This window comes from Bos grunniens, chromosome 8 (genome assembly GCF_055505025.1).
Source record: "Bos grunniens cultivar Pamir isolate PY7600 chromosome 8, Bosgru_T2T1.0, whole genome shotgun sequence".
Classification (NCBI taxonomy): domain Eukaryota; kingdom Metazoa; phylum Chordata; class Mammalia; order Artiodactyla; family Bovidae; genus Bos; species Bos grunniens.
The window spans coordinates 16,007,929-16,016,164 of NC_141172.1; the positions used below are offsets into that span (position 1 = coordinate 16,007,929).

General features: G+C 41.6%; 1 long non-coding RNA gene across 1 annotated transcript; it reads right to left on the minus strand.

Annotated features, from left to right (window-relative positions):
• Positions 1-1,519: 1,519 nt before the first annotated feature.
• On the minus strand, positions 1,520-5,551 carry LOC147366706 (uncharacterized). Its single transcript, XR_015168959.1, has 2 exons — positions 5,390-5,551; positions 1,520-1,846 (listed from the first exon to the last, which is right to left on the minus strand). It is a non-coding gene; the product is annotated as an uncharacterized LOC147366706 (long non-coding RNA).
• Positions 5,552-8,236: the final 2,685 nt, after the last annotated feature.

Here is an 8,236-nt window from a genome sequence, read left to right on the forward strand (position 1 = left end):
AGTGCTAGGGCTGTACATCCTGGGAGTGCAGTCTATGCTTTGGAGAACAGATCTGGGGAAGAAATCATTCTGGTCCCAGTAGAAGTTTGGTGGAAATTTGGGTAGAGGATTTAGGGTCTCTGGAACCCAGAGGTTATCTAGAAGAGGGAGGTATGGGTTTTGAGTGGGTGTATTTTCTTGGCCATCACCTGCCTGCCAATGCAGGAGATGTAAGAGACATGGGTTCAATCCCTGGGTCAGAGGATCCCCTGGAGAAGGGCATGGCAACCCACTCCAGTGTTCTTGTCTAGAGAATCCCAGGGACGGGGGGTGGGGGGGGGCTGGTGGGCTGCTGTCTATGGGGTCGCACAGAGTCGGACACGACTGAAGCGACGCAGCAGCAGCAGTAGCAGCAGTATTCCTCTAACTAATACAACTGCAGAGGTTCTTTGCACTTGCATGAAGTGGAAAGGTCACCAACTAGCTTTTTCAGACCTTATATCTTGTTTGCAGAAGACTGTCAGGGAAAAAAATTGTTGATGCGTGTATCCAACAACTTTAATCTTGAGGTTATTGGGAGAAAATGAGCACAGAATTCATAAAGGCCATTTCCAGAGTTACTTTTCTGATTCCAGTTGCATTCTAATTAATATCATGGAGTGTTAACACACTAAGTAAGGAGCAATTATTAGCTATCAGATTCTGGGTTTGGGAGAGAAATGATGGTATATTGTGCATAATTTTTGCATCATTAAAAATTAAATCCCATAAGCATAATGACTCAAACATCAGGCCCTGACAGTATCTGCAGATGATAAACTATGGTATGTAAAAAAACAATTTACTAGGTAATGGTGCAATATTTTCTGTATTTAGCATTTCCCCCTAAAGGCAAAATGATACTTTATATCAAATTATTTCTAGGCAGAAGATAGCAAAAGAATAAGGATATATAGGATAGGCTATTGTATAGAAAACTTTCACTGTTTTCCTATTTTATAGAAGGTGATTTAGCAAGAAGAACTTGGATTTTGTTGTCAAATCGATCCAGGTTTGATTCTTCGGTTCACAGCGTTACTAACCTTGTGAACCTGAGCCTGTTTCTTCATCTCACACTTAAGTGAAGCTTCAGTTGCACCAACTGTCAAAACAGACACTCACCTTACCTTATAGAGTTTTTGTGCAATTAAATGGGATAACAGTTCACACTGGGTCCAAGGCATAAGCAGACACTAAGTAAACATTAATTCACTTCCTCCTATTTTCTGTGTTGTTGAGCTCTTTCCCTGAGGAGAGCACCTTCATATAAGAATCTGTTGATTATAAGAATCTTCATGTAAGAAACTCAAGCTCAGGGGATGAATCACAATAGAGAGCAAAAATTGATGATTGCTCTCTATTGTGATGATTTATTTTATATCTAGTACTTTGTACTTCTTAATCCTCGTCTCCCGTTTTGTCTTTCCCTCTACCCCTTTCCCTGCTGGTCACCACTAGCTGTTCTTTGTATCTGTGAACACAGCACTGGGAACATAGCCCATTTTTTATAGTAACTTTATTTTTTAAAATTTACTTTTGGCTGCACTGGCTCTTCATTGCTTCATGCGGGCTTTCTCTGGCTGCAGCAAGTGGGGGCTCCTCTCCATTTGTGCTGTGCTGACTTCTCACTGCAGTGGCTTCTGTTGCTGCAGAGCACGGGCTGGAGAGTATGAGGCTCAGTAGTTGTGGCGCATGGGTATAACTGCCCCGTGGCATGTGGGATCTTCTCAGATCAGGGATCAAACTCATGTCCCATGTGTTGGCAGGCAGATTCTTAAACATTGGATTACCAGAGAAGTGCTTATAATAACTTTAAATGGAGTATAATCTATAAAAAAATATTGAATCACTATGTTGTGTGCCTGAAATTAATAGAAAACTGTCAATCAACTATCAGTCAGTTCAGTTCAGTCGCTCAGTCATGTCCGACTCTTTGTGACCCCATGAATCATAGCATGCCAGGCCTCCCTGTCTATCACCAACTCCCGGAGTTCACTCAAACTCATATCCATTGAGTTGGTGATGCCATCCAGCCATCTCATCCTCTGTCGTCCCCTTCTCCTCCTGCCCCCAACCCCTCCCAGCATCAGAGTCTTTTCCAATGAGTCAACTCTTCACATGAGGTGGCCAAAGTACTGGAGTTTCAGCTTTAGCATCAGTCCTTCCAAAGAACACCCATGACTGATCTCCTTTAGGATGGACTGGATGGATCTCCTTGCAGTCCAAGGGACTCTCAGGAGTCTTCTCCAACACCACAGTTCAAAGGCATCAATTCTTCGGCACTCAGATTTCTTCACAGTCCAACTCTCACATCCATACATGACCACTGGAAAAACCATAGCCCTGACTAGACAGACCTTTGTTGGCAAAGTAATGTCTCTGCTTTTGAATATGCTATCTAGGTTGGTCATAACTTTCCTTCTAAGGAGTAAGTGTCTTTTAAATTCATGGCTGCAATCACCATCTGCAGTGATTTTGGAGCCCCCAAAAATAAAGTCTGACACTGTCTCCACTGTTTCCCCATCTATTTGCCATGAAGTGATGGGACCAGATGCCATGATCTTCGTTTTCTGAATGTTGAGCTTTAAGACAATTTTTTTCACTCTCCACTTTCACTTTCATCAAGAGGCTTTTTAGTTCCTCTTCACTTTCTGCCATAAGGGTGGTGTCATCTGCATATCTGAGGTTAGTGATATTTCTCCCAGCAATCTTGATTCCAGCTTGTGTTTCTTCCAGTCCAGTGTTTCTCATCATGTACTCTGCATATAAGTTAAATAAGCAGGGTGACAATATACAGCCTTGATGTACTTCTTGTCCTATTTGGAACCAGTCTGTTGTTCCATGTCCAGTTCTAACCGTTGCTTCCTGACCTGCATATAGGTTTCTCAAGAGGCAGGTCAGGTGGTCTGGTATTCCCATCTCTTTCAGAATTTTCCACAGTTTATTGTGATCCACACAGTCAAAGGCTTTGGCATAGTCAAAAAAGCAGAAATAGATGTTTTTCTGGAACTCTCTTGCTTTTTCGATGATCCAGCGGATGTTGGCAATTTGATCTCTGGTTCCTCTGCCTTTTCTAAAACCAGTTTGAACATCAGGAAGTTCATGGTTCACGTATTGCTGAAGCCTGGCTTGGAGAATTTTGAGCAGTACTTTACTAGCATGTGAGATGAGTGCAATTGTGCGGTAGTTTGAGCATTCTTTGGCATTGCCTTTCTTTGGGTTTGGAATGAAAACTGACCTTTTCCAGTCCTGTGGCCACTGCTGAGTTTTCCAAATTTGCTGGCATATTGAGTGCTACACTTTCACAGCATCATCTTTCAGGATTTGAAATAGCTCAACTGGAATTCTATCACCTCCACTAGCTTTATTCGTAGTGATGCTTTCTAAGGCCCACTTGACTTCACATTCCAGGATGTCTGGCTCTAGGTGAGTGATTACACCATCGTGATTATCTGGGTTGTGAAGACCTTTTTGTACAGTTCTTCTACGTATTTTTGCCACCTCTTCTTAATATCTTCTGCTTCTGTTAGGTCCATACAATTTCTGTCCTTTATTGAGCCCACCTTTGCATGAAATGTTCCCTTGGTATCTCTAATTTTCTTGAAGAGGTCTCTAGTCTTTCCCATTCTGTTGTTTTCCTCTATTTCTTTGCATTGATCACTGAGGAAGGCTTTTTTTTTTAATCTCTCCTTGCTATTCTTTGAAACTTGCATTCAGATGCTTATATCTTTCCTTTTCTCCTTTGCTTTTCGCTTCTCTTCTTTTCACAGCTATTTGTAAGGCCTCCCCAGACAGCCATTTTGCTTTTTCGCATTTCTTTTCCATGGGGATGGTCTTGATCCCTGTCTCCTGTACAATGTCATGAACCTCTGTCCATAATTCATCAGGCACTCTGTCTATCAGATCTAGTCCTTTAAATCTATTTCTCTCTTCCAGTGTATAATCATAAGGGATTTGATTTAGGTCATACCTGAATGGTCTAGTGGTTTTCCCTACTGTCTTCAATTTCAGTCTGAATTTGGCAATAAGGAGTTCATGATCTGAGCCACAGTCAGCTCCGGGTCTTGTTTTTATGCAAGTCAAGAAGCAACAGTTAGAACTGGACCTGGAACAACAGACTGGTTCCAAATTGGGAAAGGCGTACATCAAGGCTGTATATTGTCACTCTGCTTATTTAACTTATTGCAGAGTACATCATGTGAAATGCAGGCTGGATGAAGCAGAAGCTGGAATCAAGATTGTGGGGAGAAATCTCAATAGCCTCACATATGCAGATGACACCACCCTTATGGCAGAAAGTGAAGAAGAACTAAAGAGCCTCTTGACGAAAGTGAAAGAGGATAGTAAAAAATCTGCCTTAAAACTTAACATTCAAAAAACTAAGATCATGGCATCTGGTCCCATCACTTCATGGCCAATAGATGGGGAAACATTGGAAACAGTGAGAATCCATATTTTTGGGGGCTCCAAAATCACTGCACATGGTGACTGCAGCCATGAAATTAAAAGATGCTTTCTTCTTGGAAGAGAAACTATGACCAAGCTAGACAACATGTTAAAAAACAGAGGTATTATTGCCGACAAAGGTCCATCTAGTCATAGCTATGGTTTTTCAAGTAGTCATGTATGGATGTTACAGTTGGACTATAAACAAAGCTGAGTGCCAAAGAATTGATGCTTTTGAACTGTGGTGTTGGAGAAGACTCTTGAGAGTCCCTTGGACAGCAAGAAGATCCAACCGGTCAATCCTAAAGGAAATCAGTTTTGAATATTCATTGGAAGGATTGATGCTGAAGCTGAAACTCCAGTACTCTGGCCACCTGATGTGAAGAACTGACTTGTTGGAAAAGGAAAGATTGAGGGTGGGAGGAGAAGGGGACGACAGAGGATGAGATGGTTGGATGGCATCACCGACTCGATGGACATGAGTTTGAGTAAGCTCCGGGAGTTGGTGATGGACAGTGAAGCCTGGTGTGCTGCAGTCTATGGGTTTGCAAAGAATTGGACACGACTGAGTACTGAACTGAACTGAACTGAATTCTTCTTTTCCCTGGGTTGCCTGTCAGTTAAGAACTGAGAGTAAGTAGTGGTAGGGCAGTGGGTGCAAAAAGAATCATGGGCACATTCAAATTTTTATGTATATATCATGATATTGAAAGAAAAATAGAAGAATTATGCATCAAAATGGAATGAACAGAGATGAAAAATAATGAAATTATTCCCTTTAGATAGTCAAGATTTGAAAGCAGTCTAGGGGTTTCCAAGAAGTAACAAGATAAAAATTAAGAGAAAGAGTACTGGTTTGAGATTCAGAGGATGTAACTTCTTCTTGGCTCTACTCTCTCTGCTTTGGAATCTGGCCAGTTTGTACCTGCTCTCTAGGCCTTGGTTCAGTCTCCTGTAAAATGGTGGTGAAGGAGGGACGCCACACAGATGGTTTCTGTTGTCTCATTCGAGTCTTGAAACAATTAAGGTCAACACCTAATTCATCAGGTGTCTCAGGAATTCCTCACTGGAGGTTAAAAACAGAGTTCTGTTGAAAAAAACAAACAATATGAGGATTCTATTTTAAGAAGTGAAACTGTGAGTACAACTCTAGGAGCCAAAGATGCAGTAACATTTTAGTAGCAATGTTGAAGTATAAATATTAAACTGTGAAACAGTTTACAGTATGAGCTAACCAAACAGAAATACATGAGTCACACTGATCAATTAAAAAAAAATTCATATGAAAAGAAGGTCCATTTGTAACAGTGCCTGCCTGTCTTACAACCTTGCTGATAATAAAGTAGATATAAGAAAATAATAAATACATTTTTTAGAAAATGAGTGCAACTTATAGAATTTTTTTTTCCATCAGAGGATAATTGCTTTATAATACTGTGTTGGTTTCTGCCATACAGCGACGTGAATCAGCCATAGAATACATATGCCTCCTCCCTCTTGAGTCTCCTTCCCACCCTCTTACCCCATCCCAGCCATGTAGGTTGTAAATATTTTATATATATACTCCCACGCACTCAGGTACAGAAGCTATCATTCCATCAGATCAGATCAGATCAGTCGCTCAGTCGTGTCCGACTCTTTGTGATCCCATGAATCGCAGCACGCCAGGCCTCCCTGTCCATCACCAACTCCCGGAGTTCACTCAGACTCACGTCCATCGAGTCAGTGATGCCATCCAGCCATCTCATCCTCTGTCGTCCCCTTCTCCTCCTGCCCCCAATCCCTCCCAGCATCAGAGTCTTTTCCAATGAGTCAACTCTTCGCATGAGGTGGCCAAAGTATTGGAGTTTCAGCTTTAGCATCATTCCTTCCAAAGAAATCCCAGGGCTGATCTCCTTCAGAATGGACTGGTTGGATCTCCTTGCAGTCCAAGGGACTCTCAGGAGTCTTCTCCAACACCACAGTTCAAAAGCATCAATACTTTGGCGTTTGGCTTTCTTCACAGTCCAACTCTCACATCCATACATGACCACAGGAGAAACCATAGCCTTGACTAGACGAACCTTTGTTGGCAAAGTAATGTCTCTGCTTTTGAATATGCTATCTAGGTTGGTCATAACTTTCCTTCCAAGGAGTAAGCGTCAGTAACCAGTTTGGGCTGTCCATGTAGAAACTATGCCTAAGTGCCTTATTTAAACATTAGATCATACAAAAAAATTGAAGGTAGAGTGTTTTTTAAGCAAACATAGATTATACACAACAACACTGCTTTAGATCTTTCAATACCTTACATCTCTTTGTGTCTTGGAAAATTTGTTTTTGTATTATAATCTTAATGTAGACAGTAAGAAAGATCCAAGTTTAGTCTTCTCTGCTCAGAGTGAGGAAATAGCTGCTTTCAAAAGGTAAAAGCCAAGGCATTTGGAAAGGGTGGAACATAAAAGACTGATGATTGGGATAAATGGAGATTACATTATTTTTTTTTCACTCAGTGGATATTTATCACGGGCCCATGATGAGCCTATTCTGAAACTTTCACAAAGGAAAAGTGAATGGACAGAGAGGAATTTCATGTTTATAAAAGACACATGTGGCCTAATGTGGAAATATTTTACCGACATATGAAATTTCCAGGAAGCAAGGGAAGGGATGTGGGGAGTCAGTTGTGAAGGCGAGGCTGAGTGGGAGGGAGAGGAGGGGAGAGGGAAGACCTCTCCAGAGACCACATGGAGAGACAGTAAGAGATGTGGGAATGTCTTAAAAAGAAATGTCATGAACATCAGCAAAATAACTCAAACAGAAGATAGGCTGCCAGGAAGCCATGGAAAAGAGTACGGTTAACATAAAAAGATATTGACAGGATTGACAGAATTATTGTGATGACTGCACCTGGAATTAAGACATCATGAAAAAGGTAACAAGTGATTTTAGAACTACAATTGGCACAATATAAGTTGTCAGGTAGGATAAAGAATGAATTTACTCTCTGTAGGGAAAGAGCAAAACTCCTATCTGTTGTAAATGGGAGAATTTGAACCTATAGAAGGTGAAGGGTAAAGGAATCAATTTTTTAAAGTATTATTTTATATCACTTGATATGGATTATCTCATTAATCCTGATAGGATAGTAAACCCTTTTTGTACAAAGGCAAAAGGAAATCAGATATCTTGAGCAATTTGCCAAGGGCACACAGGTAGTAAGTGGTAGAAGGCTGGGATTTCAACCTGGGTCTATCTGATTTAAAAATAAACAAGTTGTATTAGTCAGGGTAGGGCTTCCCTGATGGTTCAGTGTTAAAGAATCCGCCTGCCAGTGCAGGAGACGTAGGTTTGATCCCTAGGTTGGGCAGATCTCCCTGAGAAGGAAAAGGCAACCCACTCCAGTGTTCTTGCTTGGAAAACCCATGGACAGAGGTGCCTGGCAAGCTACAATTCAAGGGGTCTCAAAAGAGTCGGAGGTGACTTAGTGACTAAACAACGACAGTCAGGACCCTTCAGGAGGCTGAAAGTACCCCCAACTAATTTGCAGAATTCATTACTAACAATTGTGTGAAAGGTATTAACTGGAAATGTAAAAAGTGAATATTAAGATATCACAAAGATAGCAACCGAGAAAGCAGTGACCAGCCACCGGGGGAACCAAGGCATGAGAGTGGCTTGATCAAGCGGAGAGGATTGGAGGACGGACCCTTGGGGCTGGAACTGCGCCGCACCCCCACACTTTGGAGGAGTGCACCATCTGCAGTTGCTGGTGTCTCAGACTGTGAGATGA